The 20,451-nt window shown below is 44.2% G+C and overlaps 1 non-coding gene across 1 annotated transcript; it reads right to left on the reverse strand.

The window, feature by feature from the left end:
• Positions 1-4,733: 4,733 nt before the first annotated feature.
• LOC116550470 lies at positions 4,734-4,833 on the reverse strand. The gene has a single exon (XR_004268434.1). It is a non-coding gene; the product is annotated as a small nucleolar RNA SNORD46 (small nucleolar RNA).
• Between the last annotated feature and the right edge of the window lie 15,618 nt (positions 4,834-20,451).

Consider the following 20,451-nt stretch of genomic DNA (forward strand, 5'->3'; position numbering starts at 1 on the left):
GGGCTGGGGGACATAGGGTCTGGGCCTGCTCGGACAGGTTCTGTGGGAGCAGAGGGCAGAAGGGACCTTTTGCTTCTGAGGGAAAGAGGCTGAGGCAAGGTAAGGCAGAAGTGAGGCAGAGGCAATGGGCCTCTCCAGGCCTCTAGAAGCAGACTTTGCAACATCTAGAGCACGGCACCCCCCAGGTGACTTAGGGAATCTCTTCAGCTGGCTTTACATCTCTGTGACTTTTGGAGGGTTCAGATGGCATAAAGCTGTTCGGCTGGCCAATTTCTTGGAGTCCTTTTGCTTCTTCAGGCAGGGTTGGCACCAGGTAACTCCCCATGAAAGTGGAAGCATCTCTTCTGCCACTGGTCCCTTTCGAGGTCAGGTCTCAGAGCCTTGTTAAAGGGCAAATGCCATCCGGCAATGTTATTAGTTGTAATGCCTTATTTCCTTCTAGCAAAGTGAATTTGCTACTTCCCTACCAAGACCCTGGGAGGGTGAGACTTGGGACAGGACCTGTGTTAGCAAGATGTGAGATGGAGAGAAGGGAGCCAGGAAGGTACCCTGGCCATGTGCCCTGCTCCTCGTGGAGAAAGGGAATTCACTAGAGGACCTGGGTAGGTGATCAGCTGGGGCTGGAAGGGTCCTCATGCTCATGCCTTGTGGGTAATTCCCAATGTCTGCCCTTTGGGGGGACCAGGTTGCTGTGCCTATACCTTCTTACTCACCCCTGCACCAAGGCCTGTTGGGCAGGACCCCTTCCATTCCTCACCCCTGCCTCCTGCACACCCTCTCTTGCCATGTCTGCCTTGATCATCGGTCCCAGCCCCTGTTCCTGAAGCCCCATTCCCTGCAGCTGTGATTTTCCTAGCACGTGGGAAAGCGGATGCCAGGCCAAGGAGCTCTGGGGTCTTCATTTGTACAATGTAGGTGGCCTCTCATCTTCACCTTGGGATGTGGCAGCAAAGGCTCATTGATTTCTCTCCACTTTTCTCCCCCATAAAAGAAATAGACAGGATGTAAGGGTGAGGCCGGACACCATGACTCATGCCTATAGCTCCAGCTGCTTGGTAGGCTGAGGTGGGAAGATCACTTGAGCCTAGGGGTTTGAGGTGAGCCTGGACAACACTGCATGACCTATTTCTAAAAAAAAAGTGAGAGATATGAGGGTAGAACTAATTTCCCTCATCCCGACCCTGCATCTTGTAAAGAGTAGAGGAACTGGACACCAGTGTTCCCACCAGCATATGTCCTTGGGCCTTGCCATGACATGTGGGCCCAAGAGGAGTTCAGTGTCAGAAATCTGTAGATTTTGTAAATTCGGTCAGTTGTTAGATACCGCTTCTGACATAACAAACAGGGTAAGCCAGGCAGCTGGAAGAAAAGGCATTTTAAAATAAGGGGAGGTGTCATTGTCTGTTGAACTGGGATTGCAGTAGGCAGAAAGGAACAGGTCGGCTCTTGTGTTGGAGCAGGTGGGATTCTGGGCTAACCCCAGAATTGGGGTAGATCCCTGCATAAGTGTACCAGGCACAAAGGCAGAGGGACAAGCCACAGCACCCCCTGGTGGACCTGCGATCTCATTCGATGCCAGCTGTGGGGAAGATAAGCATGGAGTCACCCCAGCTCCCTCTCCTGGTCCTCTCTGAGACAAGAAACTCGCACTTTCAAAAGGACCAGTCAGTCAGGAATGTGGCAGGTGGCTGTCGGGTGCTGCAGAGTTGAGTTGCACCCCCGGTATGCCACAGGGGCCAAGTGTAGTGAGAAATAGCTTACCCCAGGAGAGGTCTGGTCTTTGCCTTCTGCTCCTGCGAGGTGACCCCTAGGCCTTTGGAACATCCTGCCGGTAAGAGTGTCTTTGTTACCTGGGCACCTTGGTCCCACCGGACAATGTGACTTATGCTGGGGGCTTTGGGCCAGCTGGTATCCACTTGATCTCTGGAGGCGCTGGAGACTAAAAGTCAGCCACATGGTTGACTGGGAGTTCAGTCAACTCTGGGACTCAGTCAAGCTCAGTCCCAATAAAAACTCTGGACGCCAAGGCTCAGGTGAGCTTCCCTGGTTGACAGTACCCCATATATATGTCACATATTGTTGCTTAAAGCGGTTAACACCATGCATGACTCCATGGGGAGAGGCGATTGGAGGCTCTAGTGTGAAATTTTCCTGGATTCTGTCTTATGACATCTTTCCTTTGCTCATTTTAATCTGTATCCTGTGCTGTCGTAAACCATAATTGTGAGTATAACAGCTTTTAGTGAATTCCATGAGTCTGGTCTAGCAAATTACCAAACCTATGGGTAGTCCTGAGAACCCCTTCAACCTTGCCATTGGTGTCAGAATTGAGGGTGATCTTGTGGATGACTCGGATGACTGTTGCTTCAATAACACAGGTGTGTAGAATCGTTTTCCACCTGAACGCCTTTTAAATGCTGGCTCACGTGATGAAGCTAACTGACCATAGACAGAGAAACTAGATTGAACGTGAGACTCTAGGGAACAGTGCTTGGGATACGGGCTTTTAGCGCAGGCATCACAGAAGTTCCCCATGTGAAGGGCCATGGGAGCCTCCAGTGTGGGGACTACCTGAGCAAGCTGGGCTCTGGCAGAGGCGCTGACTGCTTCCAGGATGAAGAGCAATCCTAAGTGACATGTGCAAGTTATGATGACCGTAGTAGGCTCTTGTTCGAGGGGAGAGTCTGATTTCCATGATGAAATGAGCACAGCATCTGGGTGGAATAGGGGTGGAAAGCTGGGTTTGTGGCAGGGAGCTGGAGAAGGAACAGACGATGAGTCCGAAGCCTGGGATTTGGATCCTAATATTGATGCAAACTGGTCAGGACCTTGGGCAGGTTAATGATATTGTGGGTCTCTTCATTTGGTGCCTTGAACGTGGGAGCTCACATAGTTGTTGTGATGGGGTGAAGTTCACGAAGGATCATGGAAGAGAATGTACAACTGGATACCTTCTCTGCCAAAGATATGCTGGGGCTTGACTAACTGGAATAATCAGGGTTTCCAGATAAACCTAATTTTGTTGCATTATTTTTTCCTTGAGACAGGGTCTTGATCTGTTGCCCAGGTTGGAGTGTAGTGGTGTAATCATGGCTCACTGCAGTCTCAACCTTCCAGGCTCAAGAAATCCTCCTGCCTCAGCCTCCCTAATAGCTGGGACCATAGGTACTCACACACAGCTATTTTTAAAAATTTTATTTTGGAGCCACGAGGTCTCACTATGTTGCCCAGGCTGATCTCCTGGCCTTAAGCAGACTTCCCGCTTTGACCTTCAAAGTGCTGGGATTTCCAGGCATGAACCACTTGAACCTGGAGGCAAAATTTCTTCTTCTTCAAGAAACCTCAGTCTTTGCTATTAAGGCCTTCAGCTGATTGAAGGGTCTCCCCCACATCAGGGAGGGTAATCTGTTTTTAGTCAGTCTACTGAATTAAATTTAATTAAATCTAGAAAATTATTTAAAAATCATAAAAACTCACAGCAACATTCAGAGTGGTGTTTGACCAAGCAGTTGGGTACCCTAGCCTAGGGAGGTTGACACATGAAATCCACCATCACGCTTTTCCATTTAATGCCCACAACACCACCACAAAGCAGGCAGCATTAGGAATGCCCAGTGCCGAGACTGGTCTGAGACCGCTCTGGCTTCATCTTCTCATGGTACCATGCTGTATCTTGTAGATGATCCCTTAGATTTTCCAGCTAGGACACTTAAACCCTTTGTGAGTCTTTCTCCCCTGCATCTATCTTTATTGTTATTGGCTCAATGTAAGATGCCGTCATAATCAGCAGAATTATAAAACTGCACAACAGGTACGAAAATAGAGCATTTACTGTAGATAATGACCCTCACATCATCAAGCTTTAAAAATACTCATGAATGTTACAATCTAGACATTTATAAAATATATAGCTAAAAAGAAGATACAGGGTTCCCTCTTTGGGAGGCCTAGGCAGGCAGATTACTTGGGCTCAGGAGTTTGAGACCAGCCTGGGTAACATGGCAAATCTCTGTCTGGATAAAAAATACAGAAGTTAGCTGGGCATGGTGAGGTGTGCCTGTAGTCTCAGCTACTTGGGGTGGGGGGGGACGTTGAGATAGGAGTTTTGCTTGAACCCAGGAGATCAAGTGGCAGCAAGCCAGGATCATGCCACTGCACTCCAGCTTGGGTGAGAAGGTAAGACCCTGTCTCCAAAAAATCAAAAGAAGATATGGGGTTCCACAAAGAGAATGATATTACACAATTAATACATACAAATTCAACAGTTATCCATGAAGAAGATACAATGGCCCAGGTTTTGTTTTGTTTTGTTTTGGTTTTGGTTTTGGTTTTTTTTTTTTTGAGTCAGAGTCTTGCTCTGTTGCCCAGTCTAGAGTGCAGTGGTGTGATCTTGGCTCACTGCAACTTCTGCCTCCCAGGTTTAAGTGATTCTCCTGCTTCAGCCTCCCGAGTAGCTGGGATCATAGGCACGCGCCACCATGCCCGGCTAATTTTTGTATTTTTAGTAGTGACAGGGTTTCACCATGTTCATCAGGCTGGTCTCAAACTCTTGACCTTGTGATCTGCCCGTCTTAGCCTCCCAAAGTGCTGGGATTACAGGCATGAGCCATTGCACCCGGCCTTGGTACACAATTTTTTTAAAGCAATCACAGGCTCTATTTTTTCTACTGTTCCTACCCAAAAGAGCTCCTAGTATTGACCCCAACCCCCCTTTTTGTTTCTTTGTTTCTTTTTAACAGTGTAGCTATGACAAGTCCTTGAATTGGCAAGTGACACACAGGTGGCCAAGGTAGCCACAGCCACACCTGATGATACTTTTTCATCACTCCAGCACCCACTTTGAAAGCCAGGTAATGATCTGCCAGTACCCTGGACAGCTCCTTGGCAGCCACAGCATCTGCATTGTGTCTCACTCTGACACCAGCTACTTCATAACTTCTAAGTTTGAATCTCCGCTGAATGGTTCAGGGAAAGCCATCATTCCTTTAACAGTCTGTAAGACGTTTGTGAGTTACCAGGCATTGGTAAGGACTAAGGCTATAATATGAGTGAGACACAGACCTGTTTGAGTTGCTCCGTCTAGCCAATCTTGAGAAGATTATGCTACAATGAGCAAATGTTTGGAAAGTACTTTTCATATTGTAGAATGTAAGCTCTAAGTTTCCACATGATCACTGTAGACACTGATTGTACACACTTCCCATGAGCCGATGAAAATGATTTAGTTGGCTTCACTGTCAGCATGGTAGTGACTACACATTGTGTTATTCTAAGCATTTCTTTGCTTAAAGGTTTAAGAAGTATACTAATTGCTTAACCACTTGTAAAAATCTAAGGAAACCAAGAAGAAATGCGAATGGAAAATGTGAACTGATACTCCCCAAAGATTTTCACCAAAGGAAGGAAAGAAAGATTAGGAATGAGGGGTGTCATTAGGCAAGAAGGACTTTTATTTTTAATGCCAGGTGCTAAAAATCAAACTTTACAAATAGGGAAGAACACAGCATGGAAAATATTACATCCATGAACTTGAAGACTCCTCTCATGCCCCCATAACTTGTATTCCACTTAGGAAAATGCCTTCTTCTAGGAAGACAGGTTCTCTAGTTCAATTGCCGCATGATTGGAGAGGCAAGGCGGCAAATGTCTGTCATTCATTCATCACGTACAATGTCACAGATGATTCATTCACAGGGGAACAATATTTGGGCTCAAGGGTTGAAATAAGAACAATAATGTGTTTACCCTGAAATATATGAATAAGTAAAACATATTTTACCAATGTAAAAGGACTATTACTCCTTGACCAGTGATTTTAAAGATACACTGATGGTGAGAAAATTAGTTTTCTCAATCCACATAGGCTCTGAAAAGTGACCTGGAGAAAACAAAACAAAATTTAAAATAAACCCCGAATTGCCCTCTAGAAGTCTAAATTTTGGCCTAGGAAGAGATCAAGGACAGTCTCTAGGCCGGTGTTTTTTGTTTGTTTGTTTGTTTGTTTGTTTTTCAACTATTTAGCATTCCTAGCCCCGATACTCTCCAAAAAGCAGTGAAGTATATTCCCTTTAGTTTAAAAAAGTCTGTAACTGAGCTTTTTAAAAAATTCTTTAAAGTTAAGAACCAAAATAGACTATGGACAAATAAGGGTTGTGTTCGTGTTCTGCCTTTTCTTCTTTTTTTCTGGGCCTCAGTTTCTTTATCTGTAAAATGCAGAGGTTGGAAAATGTGTATGTTTGATCTCGTCATGTTCCTTCCAGATTCCTGAAATCACAAATTCCCTCATACCATGACCTTTCCCCAGTGCCACTTAGATTGCTTGGGCCAGTGAAGCTGGGGAAATCACAGTGGATTTCATGAGCTCTGCCTGGAACCGAAGCTTTGTGCTCTCCTTTCTCTCAGCAGGCCCTGGCTGTGCCTGGGCTGTGCCTGGGCTGGTGTAGGCAGGGCTGGAAGGCAGGATTCTGAGGCCAGGCAGGGTCCGAGGGCTTACCTCCATCACTCGGAAGTGCCTCTGAGACAAACATTTGGTGAGGAGGCAGGGGGGGTGTATAGGAAGGGGGTTTCCATGGCAACCCCTGAAATGTGCAAGCTCCAGACCGTTCCCTGCCCACTCTGGCCTTGTGCTGCTCCTAGAGGTCTTTTCTGATGGGAGGGGAACAAATATTGGGAGCTACATGGGGATCTGAGCACATTCCCAGAAATCCTCCTGCAGCCCCCAGCCTCGCTACGGCTTCCAGAGGAGGGACCCAGCGCCAAGACACCATATAGCACTTGCAAGTATGCCGGGGCCAAGAAACAGCTTCTCCGTGCCTCACAGTCTGTCTGCAAGGCGCAACTCGAAGCCCACCTGCTCCCTTCCTCGGGGCCCCTCAGGGTGTTTGTCAGCACTGATGTGCATTATTTGTAAGTATTCATGAGGCCTCTCAGCTGTTGCAGCCTGCATGTCAACAGAGTAGTTAGCCTCAGTAGAAACTGTTTACATGGTAAGTCATGTGTCTAACTATGCATCAGTAGCATAGGAAGAAATTGCTGGAGTGGGCAGAGAGATCTGTGCCCAGCCATCAGCTACGGATAAATGAGGGGAGGGGAGGGCAGCATGGGACTCACCCAGAGAAGCCAGAAAGCTGAAGGATAGAGAGAGAAATTGGGAAGGGAAGAGGGGAAGAAAGAGGGTGTGTGGAGAGAGAGAGGGAGGGGAAAAAGGGAGAGTGAGATTGAATCGTGAGATAAAAGATTAGCTGATGCTTTGGAAAGGAGGTAAGAAAATTAGAGGCCAAGACAGGTACAATTTAATTAGGGAAAAACTGCATGTACATAACACTTCCCAGCTATAGTAAGGAAACAATTTTGGTTTCAGTTCCTGAACACTGGGGTCTTCAGGTCTCCTGTGCAGGGCAGACTCTCTGCATTCTTCTCTGAAGCTCCTTGCAGACCCTGTCTGCTGCTGTCTGCAATGACTGGGGGGACTGTAATCCACTTGAAATTCATGAACAAATCCTCGGAATGGCCTCAGCTGCTCCCTTTGCTCTTCAACCACAAGCCCGTTCCTGCTGAAAAGATTTCTATTCTCTCGGCCACTCTGCTGCCACGGAGCTGTCAATGCAAGCAGCTGTCGGGCTAGGGTATTTGTACACATGTGAGTTCATTGGAGTTTGGTGTGTACATGGCCGAGCTGATGCCAGATTGGTTCATCCTCTTCCACGCTGTTCCCTCGGCTTTTTTCTCAGACTCCCTTGCTTGGAAGAAAGTTCTGGCAAGAGCCTATACGTATGATACGAAAACAAGATTCTGTGTATGCTATATATAGTTGCTCACAGGTGTTACATAAGAAATACATGTGCTATGGATGTAAAACATGGTCAGAAGACCCAGATGCATAAATCTATTTATTCACAGCCACGTGCATCTGTTTGCAAGTGATATGGTGGTCCCGGCCCTGGTCCAGAGAATTACTAAGGACCATTTAAGATGAACCATACTTGTCAACATGTTCTAAAAGCCAATTAATGAAAAAATGAAAATGTCAAGTTGCTTCCAAATTGATCTAAGTAATATTTTTTGAAAAATGTTCCCAATGAAAGTTATTTATGAAACAGTTCCTATCATTTTGCACACAGAAAGATTTAATGGCTTCCTGTTGCCTGTGGGGGGGAAAAATTCAGATTCTGGCTGGTCATTCAGGGTGCTCCCTGGTCTGCACCTAGGATGAGTCATCTTTGAGGCTGTGTTCTCCACGGCTCCTACCACAGAGCTTACTTTTGGTTGTGTCTTTTGACCATGTAAAAACATGTTTCTTGGTCGCATGTAATTGACATGCTCAACCAATTTGCAGATGAGCCAAGGCTGAGAGGAACAATGAGCTTATTGATTCAACTGATGTTGAACACCTAGGCTGAGCTGGGTTTGGTTCTAGCCCTGGGCACGTAGCAGGGGAAGAAACAAAGCCCCCCTGTTCTCATGGAAAGCTTGTATGCGAGTGGAGAAGATAGACCCACGTGTCTGGAGGGTTAGGTGTTACAGAGAGCCATCCTGACTGCAGAAAGAGGGCCTCTCCAAGAAGGTGGTCTATGAGAGGAGACCTATATAAAATGAAGGGCAGCATCTACTGAGATTCAGAAGACAGGTGTTTTTGGGCAGTGAGAACAGCAGATGCAAAGTCTCTGAGGCAAGAGTATGCTGGGGGTATTTGTGCAGCAGCAAGGAAGCCACGTGTGGCTGGGGTGAAGTGAATGAGGGCAAGAATGGTGGGAGGTGAGGGCAGAGAGGCAGCCAAGGCCAGATCGGGCAGAGCATTCTGGTCATGGTCACGATTTGGGGTTTTACTCTGAGTGACGTAGGATGCCATTGGCTGGTTTTGAGCAGATGAGAGGTGTGATCAACCGTGTCTCATGTGATGACTCTGGTTGCCATGTGCAGAGGAAGCTACTATGAGGGTCAAGGGCAAAAACTGGGAGACCAGTTAGGCAGTTATTCTAATAATCTAGATTAGGACTGTGGCGGCTTAGAGTAGCTGAGTGATAGAGGTGATGAAAATGGTGGGATTCTGATGATACTTTGCAGGTAGAGTAGTAAGAATCTGTTATGGAATCAGATATGGAATGGAGAGGGGAATCAGCGATTCTAAGAATTCTGGACTACGGAATCAAAAACATTGGGAATAAAGCTATTATTTATTGTGACGGCCAGTAGTCTGGGGAGGGGTGGAAAACTGAGAGTTCTATTTAAATAGGCTTAAATTAGGCCATCCATTGTGCTATGAAGATATATAGTAGGGAATTGGATCTATGAGTCTAAAATTCTGGGTGGAAGTTAGGACTTGAGAAATCGTGTTGGAAGCTGTTCAGATGACTTTAGAGAGTGGGGGTAGGTAAAGAAGGGAGGAAGTCCAAGGACTCAGCAAAGAGTGAGAAGGAATGGCCAATGGGACAGAAGAAAACCAAGAGGGGGATTCCTCTGAAGACAAGGAAAGAAAAGCATCCCCAGGAGGAGGAAATGACCAACTCTGTCAGATGTTGCTGATACATCAAGTAAGATGAAAATGGAGAATCGTCCGTTGGATTCAACAACACAGAGGTCACCGATGGCAGTTGAATGACCCAATTGAAAGCCTGATAATAATGGGTATTATGGATTGAAAATTGTATCCCCCAAAATTTATGGGCTGTAGCCCTGACTTCCATGTGATGATATTTGGAGATGGGGGCTTTGCCTGCCACTCCCACTGCCACCTATGCATGCAGAGAAAAGGCCATGTAAGGACACGGTGGCTGTCTGCAAGTTGGGAAGAGAGCCCTCACCAGAAATTGAATGTGCTGGCACCTTGACCTGGGACTTGCAGCCTCCAGAACTGTGAGACAATAAACGTCTGTTGTTTAAGCCACCCAGTCTGTGGTACATTTTATGGCAGGCTGAGGAGACTAATGTGCGCTAGGAGACAATGGAGGAAAAGTGGCCACAGCTGGAATGAACAGATTTTGCTGGAAGAGTGTGACCAGGAAAGTTAGGAAAAAACGTTGCCGTATGTAGAATTTTGGCTTAGAAAGTTCCCAGGCATTGTGATTGATTTAGTGGGAACCCACATATTTGTTTGCTTGTTTCTTTGTTTTGAGGCGGAGTCTCACTCTCATGCCCAGACTGGAATGCAGTCGTGTGATCATGGCTCACTGCAGCCTGCGTCTCCCAGGTTCAAGTGATTTTCCCACTTTAGCCTCCTGTGTAGCAGGGACCACAGGCACGTGCCACCATGCCTGGCTATTTTTTTTTTTTTTTGTAGAGACAAGGTCTTGCTATGTTGCCAGGGCTTATCTTGAACTCCTGGGCTCAAGCAATTCTCCTGCCATGGCCTCCCAGAGTGTTGGGATTGCAGGTGCACCACTGCACTTAGCCCCACATGTAGATTTAAATGGTAATGTTTATATGTGCAGGATTGGAAAGATGTGGCTTCACACAGTTGATGAGAAAAAGCCTGGGATTTATGGCCCTTAGTGCAATATGAACTGTTGCACAGTGAGGATGTCAGAAAGGCACATGGACACTGGCTTTGGCTCCTCGAAGAAGCAGAGCATCTGGAGCGGTGGAATTAGTGTTCCTGAGGGTCACACTGCTAGAACATGATGAATATGTTACTATGCTGAGCCCTATGCTTGTAAAAGTAAGGGTAAACCAGGGCACCTTTGGAGAAATTTTCCAATAGTAAAAGTCTATTGAAGAATAAAAGGTGTTCAGCTTGGAGAAGACCCAGGAGGGAGAGATCTGTCTTCAGCCACTTGAAGGTTGTCACATGGAAGAGAGCACATACTTGCTTTTACAAATTGAGTATAGAAAGTAAGGGAGAAGTGTTTCAGTTATCTGTTACTGGATCACGAACCACACTGGAAAGGGAGTGGTTTAAAACAACGATTTATTATTTCTCACAATTTTGTGGGCTGGCTAGGTAGTTGTTCTGCTGGTTTTGCTTTGCCTAGGCTGACATGTCTACACTCCCATTGTGGACTGGCAAGTCTCTGGGCTCAGCCGAGTCCCTTGAGCCATGAGGCCTTTCATTATCAAGGAGGAAAATGTGGGCTTCCTTGCACAGTGATGGCTGTGATCCAAGAGTGTAAACCCCTCAAAACAGGACTTATCAAGCCTCTGCTTCCATCATGCTTGTCCCGTTAGCTAAAGTGAGCTTTATGGGCAAGTCCTGGGTCAAGGTGGAAGACAACATAAGGGTATGGATTCTATAGATGTGATTCACTGGGGACCATTAGTGTAAAATCTACCATTGACAGATTTCAACTCAATATGAGAGAGAACTTTTAAGCAACTATAGCCATGCAATTAGCTACCTTGTGGAATAGCTGGTTCTCTAATAGCGGAGATACTCCAACTTGAATTCATGTGTTCATTCTCCTATTCACTTAAACATTTTATTAAATACCTATGTTGTGTGAGACACTGGGTTACCTACCTACTAGGAAGAATAAAAGATGGCTAGAATAAGGTCTGTGAACATATGACTTTGACAGACCACTGGGAGAAATGGTGGGTGGGGGAAGGAGTTATTGAGAGGGACTTACATTAAAGTGCAGTAGGACAGCAGAGAAGAGAGAGCTTCTAGATGGAGTCGGGGTATGGAAAATAGAGGAGGCCGCTAGCATCTTTACAGAAGAGATAATATTTTAGCAGAGGAAAGGGAAAGGAACTAGTTCCTAATGAGCGCTATTGTGTGCTGGGCACAGTTCCAGGTTCTGTATGAATGTTTCACCCTTTAGTCTTCATGACAACTGCATCACTCCCATTTAACAAGTGAGGACACTAGATCTCAGTATGTTTACACAAGAATTGTCAGACTGACCTAAAACTTAAGTCTTGCTCTGGCTGGTCCACAGTATATTCCTCACAGGAAGCAAAGCTGCCTCCATAAAATTACCATGTACATTACAGTTGAAAAATTTGAAAGTATTTCACATACAAAAGCTCCTTCGTCCAAGTTAGTTTTTACAGTTTGAGAAAACTGTTACCCTCATTTTATAGCTAAAGAAACTAAAACTCAGAGCTGTTGACTCCAACAGAGAGGGTGCTTTTGTGTTAACTCTTCTCTCTGCCTGGAATGCTGTTTTCCACAGCTATGTGGCTGGCTCCCTCCTGTGAGTCAGATCTCAGCTTGAATGTCACCTGCTTAGAAGAATATTCCCTGATCACCAAGCCCAATGTGGCTCCCAAGTCTTTGGCTCTCAAATCGTCCTATTTAAATTCTTTGTGTATCAGTTATTACTGTTTAGATGATCTGATTTTCTTTCCTTTTCTTAATTTCCTCAGTTGATGATTGTCGATTTCCCCAACTAGAAAGTAAACTTCATTAGTATAAGATTTCATTTTCTTTTTATTTTTCAATGCTCCGTTTGATTTTAATTTCACAAATCAGATATGTATGTTATACTTTATGTAGTCACATTTATTTTTATTTTCACACACTTACTATTTTTTGTTGCTTAATAGTCCTTCTTATATTCCATCATTTTTTCTAGTATCATTTTTCCTCTTCCTAAAGTACATATTTTAGTTAAGACATTCCTTTAGTGGAGGTCTGTTGTAATAAACTTTTTATATGTCTGAAAATAGCTTCATTTTCCCCTTTTTCTTGAAATACAGTTTTCATGCATATATTTAATACAATTCTCGGTTGACAGTGATTTTCTCTTAGCATTTTGAAGATACCATTCTACTACTTTCTAGCTTTCATTGTTGCTTTGGAGGTCAGCTGTCAGTCTAATATTTGTAATCATGATTTCTTGAGCAGTGCTTTTCCTTCTTCTTTTAAAAACCTCCCTGTTTATAAAATCTTCTTTTTGACTTTGGTTTTCTACAATTTTATTATGATGTGTCTTGCTTGGAATTGGCTGAATTCCCTGAAACTGAGAAGTAGTGTTGATATGGTTTGTCTGTGTCCCCACCCAAATCTCACCTTGAATTGTAATAATCCTCACATGTCAAGAGTGGGGCCAGGTGGAGATAATTGAATCATGGGAGTGGTTTCCCCCATACTGTTCTTGTGGTGGTAAATCAGTCTCACAAGAACTGATGGTTTCATAAATGGAAATTTTCCTGCACAAACTCTCTCTTGCCTTCTGCCATGTAAGATGTGTCTTGCTTCCCCTTTGCTTTCCATCATGATTGTAAGACCTCCCCACCCATGTAGAAATGTGAGTCCATTAAATCTCTTTTCTTTATAAATTACTCAGTCTTGGGTATGTTTTTATTAGCAGCATGAGAGCAATCTAATACAGATATCAACTCTGAACACTTCTAAGCCATGATCTTCTCAAATATTTCCCCTTCCTTTTTCTCTCAATTTGCATCTTCTGGAACCCCAGTGATACTTGTGTTGCATCTTCTCATTCTTTCTTTCCTGTCTTCTGACTGCTTATTTATATTTTTCACCTTTCTCTCCCTGGTGTATTCCAGGTAATTTTTCAGCTATATCCTCTAGCTTGCCAGATATACTTTTGCTGTTTCTAATGTGCTGTTTAACCTATCTAATGAGTTTTGAATTTATTATGATTTTACTTTAAGGAGTTGTATTTGGTTTGTTAAAACTATTTGGGTTAACTTTGATAATCTCTTGCTCCTTTGTAATATTATAAATTCCCTTTTATTTCTTTAACTGTATTAAACTGATTTAAATTTCTTTATCTGATAATTTAATACCTGTAGGTGCTATGGGTCTGATTTTGCAGTCTGTCATTTCTGCCGATTCTTACTCATGTTGGCTTGTGTTCCCATGCATGTAGGGATTTGCTCTTTGTTTGTAAAAATTACAAGAGGTCTAAGTTGAGGGTTCACTCCTTCAGAGAGAATTTGTGTTGTTTTTGCCAGATGCTTAGAGCACTGTCAATCTGGGAACAATTTAAACTAAGTTTGGAGTTTTTAATTTTTTCCTTCTGGACCCACAGGTGGTATGAATTCCAGCCTTGAAGGCTTATAAATATTAGCTTGTGGTAGGAGATATTAGGTAAGATGTTTTTCTCCCTGCCACCTTCCTTCTCTAAGGGCCAAGACCGAGTCAGAAAAATCCTCTTTTGTGGGGCTGCTGAGGAGTCATTTCATAGGCATTCCTGTTAATAAAAGTCCCATTCCACTTGGGTCCTAGGATTTTTTTTTCTTGTCTCTTATGTGTCTCATATGTCTCTAGGCCATTAGGAAATCCAAGGATTTCCTAAAGGAAAATACTTCTGTAGCTTACTTATCCCCGTTGAACTTTATTCCCTTATATTTATTTCCTCTGATTGTTTTCCTTATTCTCCTGTTAGCCATGGTCTAAAAATATGTATTAAGTTTTAATCTAGCATATTGATGTTCTATACTGGGAAGGTGGTGTCCCCTCATTTAGTTCAACATATTGCCAGAAGCAAAAGCCCCTATTCTTATTCCACGCTACACCACTTTGCCTTCAAGCCCAATGAACACATTCAGCGATGTGGCCAAAAGCCATTTCTGGTATAAAATGCAAGGCCAATATAGCTGAATCACGATAAGAAATGGGAAAAGAGGCATGAGGATAAGTTTGAGATATAGATTGGAATCAGATTGTGAAAGACTATACAGGGGCCACTGGTTTTTATTCTGAGTCAACTGGGAAGCCATTGAAGGGTATTAAACGGGAGAGGGATGTGAACTAATTTTATTTAAAAAATACAAATGTGGATGACAAATTCTTGAAGAGCAGAAGTGGGAAAGGGAGACAGGCTAGGAGGCTCCTGCAGGAGTGCAGATAAGAAATGGGGGTAGCTTGAGGTAGCATGGTAATCATGAGATACAACAACGTAGATGGGTACATTATCTGTTGTTAACGGATTACCGCCAAATTTCGCAGGTTAAAACAATAAACACTTGTATTTCAGTTTCTTTTTTTTTTTTTTAATGTGTTTATTATACTTTATGTTCTGGGGTACATGTGCAGATTGTGCAGGTTTGTTACATAGGTATACACGTGCCATGGTGGTTTGCTGCATCTACATTAGGTATTTGTCCTAATGCTATCCCCCCAATCCCACCACCCCCTGCTATCCCTCCCCTAGCTCCCCACCCCCCAGGCCCCAGTGTGTGATGTTCCCCTCCCTGTGTCTGTGTGTTCTCATTATTCAACATCCACTTATGAGTGATATCTTACAGTTTCTGAGGACTAAAAATCTAGGAGCAACTTAACTGGGTGTTTCTAAATCACTGTCTCTCTCTCTCTTTTTTTTTTTTGAGATGGAGTCTTGCTCTGTTGCCAGGCTGGAGTGCAGTGGCACAATCATGATCTTGGCTTACAGCAACCTCTGCCTCCCAGGTTCAAGCAATTCTCCTGCCTTAGCCTCCCGAGTAGCTGAGACTACAGGCACGCATCACCACATCCAGCTAATTTTTGTGTTTTTAGTAGAGACAGGGTTTCACCATGTTGGCCAGGATGGTCTCGATCTCTTGACCTTGTGATCCACCCACCTCAGCCTCCCAACTAGGATTATAGGCGTGAGCCACTGCTCCCAGCCCAGTGTCTCTTATGCTAAATTCAATCATTGTCTGGGACGGCAGCCATGTCAGGGTTAAACTGGACTAAGAATTCACTTCGGAGCTCACTTGTGTGATTGTTGGAAGGCTCAGTTCCTTGTGGACTGTTGGCCAGAGGCTTTCATTCCCTGCCATGTGAGCAATCTTTACATAGTCTAATCTCTAAGTGAGATACCATCAACTCGGCTACGTATTATTGGTCATACAGTCCAACCCTTGTACAGTGTCGGGGGAGACTATGCAGAGGATGGATATCAGGAAGTGGGGCCCTTTGGGGGCCATCTTGGGGCTACCTACCATAACGAATGTGAGATCTACTTTGGTTGTAGAACAAATAAGACTTTACTCATGAATTTGTTGTGGAATATGAGGAAAAGGAAGGAATCAAGAATGGCTTCTGGGTTTTTGGTTTGAGCTACTTAATGCAATGGGAGCCGCTAGATGAGAAACATGTTGAAAGCCGGGAGAAATTGAGAGTTGTATTTTCAACTTCTGAAGTTTGTGAAGCATTTTAGATACCCAGTGAACATGTCAAATAAGCAGTTTGAATGAATAATTCTGGAGCTCAGGGGAAAGCTCAAACAGAAGGTTAAATTTGGAAGTCATAGTCTATGGATGAATTTAAAACCTAGGCACTGGACAAGATCACTGAATTGCAGTCATTCTCAAGCTTAGTTGCCTATTAAAAGCTTTAAAACATTCCAACACCAGACCATTCTTCAAATCAATGAAATCAATATCTCTGGGGGTGGCACTCAGCCATGAGTATTTTTTAAAGCTCCCCAGTGATTCTATTGTACAGCCAAGTATGAGAACCATTGGCAAGGGAGAACCATTGACAAGGGAGAAAATGTCAGTGAGAAAAGAAGGGATCCTGGGACCTCTTCATGTATCTGAGGGTAGGGGATCATAGTGTTGCAGAGAGATAAAGTGATGGCAGAAGGCACAGCCTCTTTCATAGTACCTGAGAATTTGGTTGATCTTGTGGTTTGTGTGCTCTTGAGCCACTGAATTCCACATACAGAGGTTATCATTTGTGGCCAATGAAGAGCATAGATAACCTTGGAATTTCAAAATATAAAAAACTGAATCCACGGATTCCATTTTGCAAGGCAATCAGACTTAATTAGACCCAAAGTATTTACCAAGCATTCTTCTGGCCTTTTTAATTAAGGAGGAAAGTTAAGCAATTTTGAATCTGACACTCTTTAAGAGTGGATGATTTTGTGCAAAGACATGGCTGGATTCCAGCAGGAAGTCTCTGAGGTCAGACTGCAAGAGGGAAAAGAGTAAGTATCCAGCCCAGTTTAACTTCAAGTTAACAATAGCATCCCAGTTTTTGCATGTGTAAACATTTCGTGCACTTTATTGTTAAGCAGGTATTTGGAGGTATTTTTTCAATTGTGGGGATTTGTGCATTTCAGAGATTCATTTTCTAATATCAAGATGTCTGTTTGTTACCCTGCTACCTCAAACTTTTGCAGACTGGTGTACTTCAGTGAGCTAAGAGATCAATGGCTTACAGTTACGTTCTTGACCTTTCTTCCTGAGGTGTTGAAACTGATTTTGACTCCATTAACTTATTTTCCATGACTCTTGACTAACAAGTCGAACAGGTCATATGTATAACTATTTATAAATAACAAAGTTATTTATAACCTTGGAAAGTATATAGCATACTCCCTCATCCCATACCTGCATCTGATTGGGATATTTTAAAAGGTGTTAATTTGTCTATGTTTCTGTGTATGATTAAGAGGATTGTTAAAGGAACCCCCAAATGCTCTATAGTTGGAGTCCAAAGACGTAGGTTCAAGATTTAGCTCTATCACCTGTTGGCTGTAAGCCCTGGGGCAGGCTTCATCTTACTAAGCCTGTTTCTCCCTCTGTAAAATGAACTTGAGCCCTGTCTTACCTCCTTCCTGAAGTCATCGTCCACATCGAATGGGATAACTTGCTTTCAAGAGTGGAGAGAAATGTGTGAATATAAACAGCCTTATCTTCCTGATGTGAGGACTTGCTGTCATCACCATTCCCCTCTTCTGGGCGTATGCACAAGCCATTCACCTGCCTTGGACATCTGCTTCCTTGCCTTCTTACCATCTGGCCTTTCCTTCCTTCCAAATCTCATGGCACAAACCTCTTACCTCTTCAGTAAGTTCTCTTTGATTAACCCCATCTCACCTGGATCATCCTTGATGTTTTTCTCCGATGCCAGAATATGGTGTTCTCTTTAAATTAAATACCATATACTTGTGTGTTTCTGCCAAGTGTTCATTCTGGCTTCTCATTATATTGTTTAGCTTTTGGAGGGCAGGGACTGGAGATTATTTCCCAGGTTTTCAGCAGGCATCAACAGCAAAGTTCTGTTCATCAATGTGGACCACTAACTTATTTTTACATCCCATGTGCATTTCTCACAGATCTTCACAAATTAGCATTACCCAGAAAGCAATCAAGTTTAGGATGTTTGTAGACATTTTCCTGCATGTATAACTCAGTCTTTTCCTCATTAAAGCAATGCCTGGCTCTCAGAGTTTTATTGGTAATTGGATATCAGCCAGTGAGGGAGGGAACAGAAGCATTCATTTTTGATTTTCATTTGCAGGAGCGGGTCTCCATCAGCACACCACTGAGATTTCAACATTGCTATCCTTCCTTCCCTCTCTTTCAAGTCGTTCCAAGCCCAGTGACATTCGAAGGGATGAGTCATTGTCTAAATGTGGAGGCTGTCATTCGGCATGCACAACTGTGCCGGCTTGGGTATCATCCCAGTCTGTGATGGGAAGCATGGCTCTGACCTCATAGGGAAGATAATTCTGAATGTAATCCTCTGTAAACTTGAAAGTGACATAAATCATGATTTGATCTTTTTTGGGGACTCCAGCTGATGCTCTGGGGATTTACATAATGAACAGACTCCTGCAGTGCAGTAGAAATCACACCATTCTTGGAGGCAGAAGACCTCAGTTGGAGTCTTGCTCTTGCAGTGACTACTTGTATGACCTTGGGCAAGCTGTGTTACCTCTCTGGACTTGGGAGAGGAGGCAGCTTAAACTGGATCATCTTAAAGTTAGTTTCTGTGAGGACCCAAATTCTACTGAGAGTTATGAGATAATGCAGACCCAGTCAACAAGGACTTTGTAACCTTTTCTTGGTCTCTGAATGTTTCTGCTGATCTGGAGAGGTGGTGGGGAGAGGGAGACTCTTTGGGGGTAACTTTGTGGATGTCTAGCAGATACATATGGAACAGGTGGTAAAAGGAAACCAGAAACTAGAAGCGGAAATGGGGAAAGAGATGAAAGAAAAGTAGAAAAGAGGACATTCTCTGTTTCTCTCCACAGACTTCTGGTTAATTGTAGATTTCTGACTGCTTCCAAGGGATCCAAGGTAGTTACTGATATCATGCAAGGCACAGGGTGTGAACCTGTGCCAATCCCAATTAAGGGCTGTAATGATCCCCCAAGTCATTGAGTTTCAGGGACAAATGTTCATGGGGATTCTGTCTGCCCTGAGAGGCTAAACCCGCTGACCTGGGACACTCAGACGTTGAGCCATATTCCTAGATTGTGGCTTTCTTAGTTATTACTTATCAGGGTTAGCGTTTCTCAAACCTGCCTTCTGAAAGAAGTAGCTCATGACAAAAGCAGCCTGGGGAATATGCTGGGATAGATGAAATCAAACGGATTTCTACATTGCAAGGTTTCTTAGAGTATTTTATTGCTAAATGTTACTGCTAACATCTAAGAGGGGAGTATAATATGTGACGTTTCCTAAACCTACTTGATCATGAAGACCACCCCCCTCAACCTCAGCCTCTATTTCTTTATTTACAAGACTTCTAATTGGCCCCTGAGAAGCAGCTTTTTGGGAAATACCACTCGAAGTTGATGGCTGTCTAGGATGTTTCGCCCCAATCCTCATCTCTTTGGGAGGTCAGTCCTGATTAAGTGCAGGAGGATGGATAAGTCAGGCTGACAGTGCCATTCCTGGCACCATTCCTCTTTAATTAAAACCTGAAAACCAAGAAAGGAGATGGCACCGTGTGTTCAAACAGAGGCTACATGAGTCAAGATTCTATTAGGGGTCCTGCATCCATGTGACTTTCCAAGCCTAGACACTTTCCAAGGGATGAAATAGTTAGAAGTGATTTCATGCACTCCTAGCCCCTACCATCACCCCCTGCCTTGCCCTCTCCAGCCCCCATCTGAGATGTCAGTCACCCCCTGGCATTCCTGACAAGCCTTTGTGTGAGTGCCTCAGTGATAGGAGGCTTCCTGTCGTTCCTTACACCTTTGAATGCCTCTGTTTAGTGAATGCCTTGCCATGGACAACTCCTCAAAAAGAGTTTCTCCCCCAGGGAGAGACTCTTTTCCCATTGATTTCTTAACAGATATTTATCAAGCATTTATAGTGAGTAGGAAATAATGAGTGATCAAAGGTGAAGAGCAGTGTCCTGACCTCAGGAATCCAGGAAGACATGTGCACAAAGAAATGCGAGCGTGCTTACGGCTGGAGGCAAGAAAGTGCTGGGAGTATCCGAAAAGGGGGAGACCAGTTTCTGCTGAGGTGCCCAGAGCAGTTTCAAAGAGTGGGCAGCCTGTGAACCATGCCTTGGGATGGCTAAGAGATTGGGGCTGGTCATTAGGGAAGGGGATTAAAGATGGAAGGAATGGCCATGGAGGGCAAGACCGGGAGCAGATTCCCCGAGTACACACACGTGAGTTGGGGATTTGGGGATAAGCAATAGCACCAAGTGACTTCAGTCCCAGGAGGATTTACTGGAGGAACACAGGGGTCCCTGCAGGGCAGGGAAGCACTGGGAACTCCCAGCAGCAGCTGCTCAGGAACTTCCTCTTCCAGGCCCTGCCCCAGGCCCTTCTGTCCCTGTATGTCTCTAAACATGCAGGTTCCCAG

Source organism: Sapajus apella, unplaced genomic scaffold (assembly GCF_009761245.1).
Source record: "Sapajus apella isolate SASKATOON/1434 unplaced genomic scaffold, GSC_monkey_1.0 scaffold7, whole genome shotgun sequence".
Lineage (NCBI taxonomy): Eukaryota > Metazoa > Chordata > Mammalia > Primates > Cebidae > Sapajus > Sapajus apella.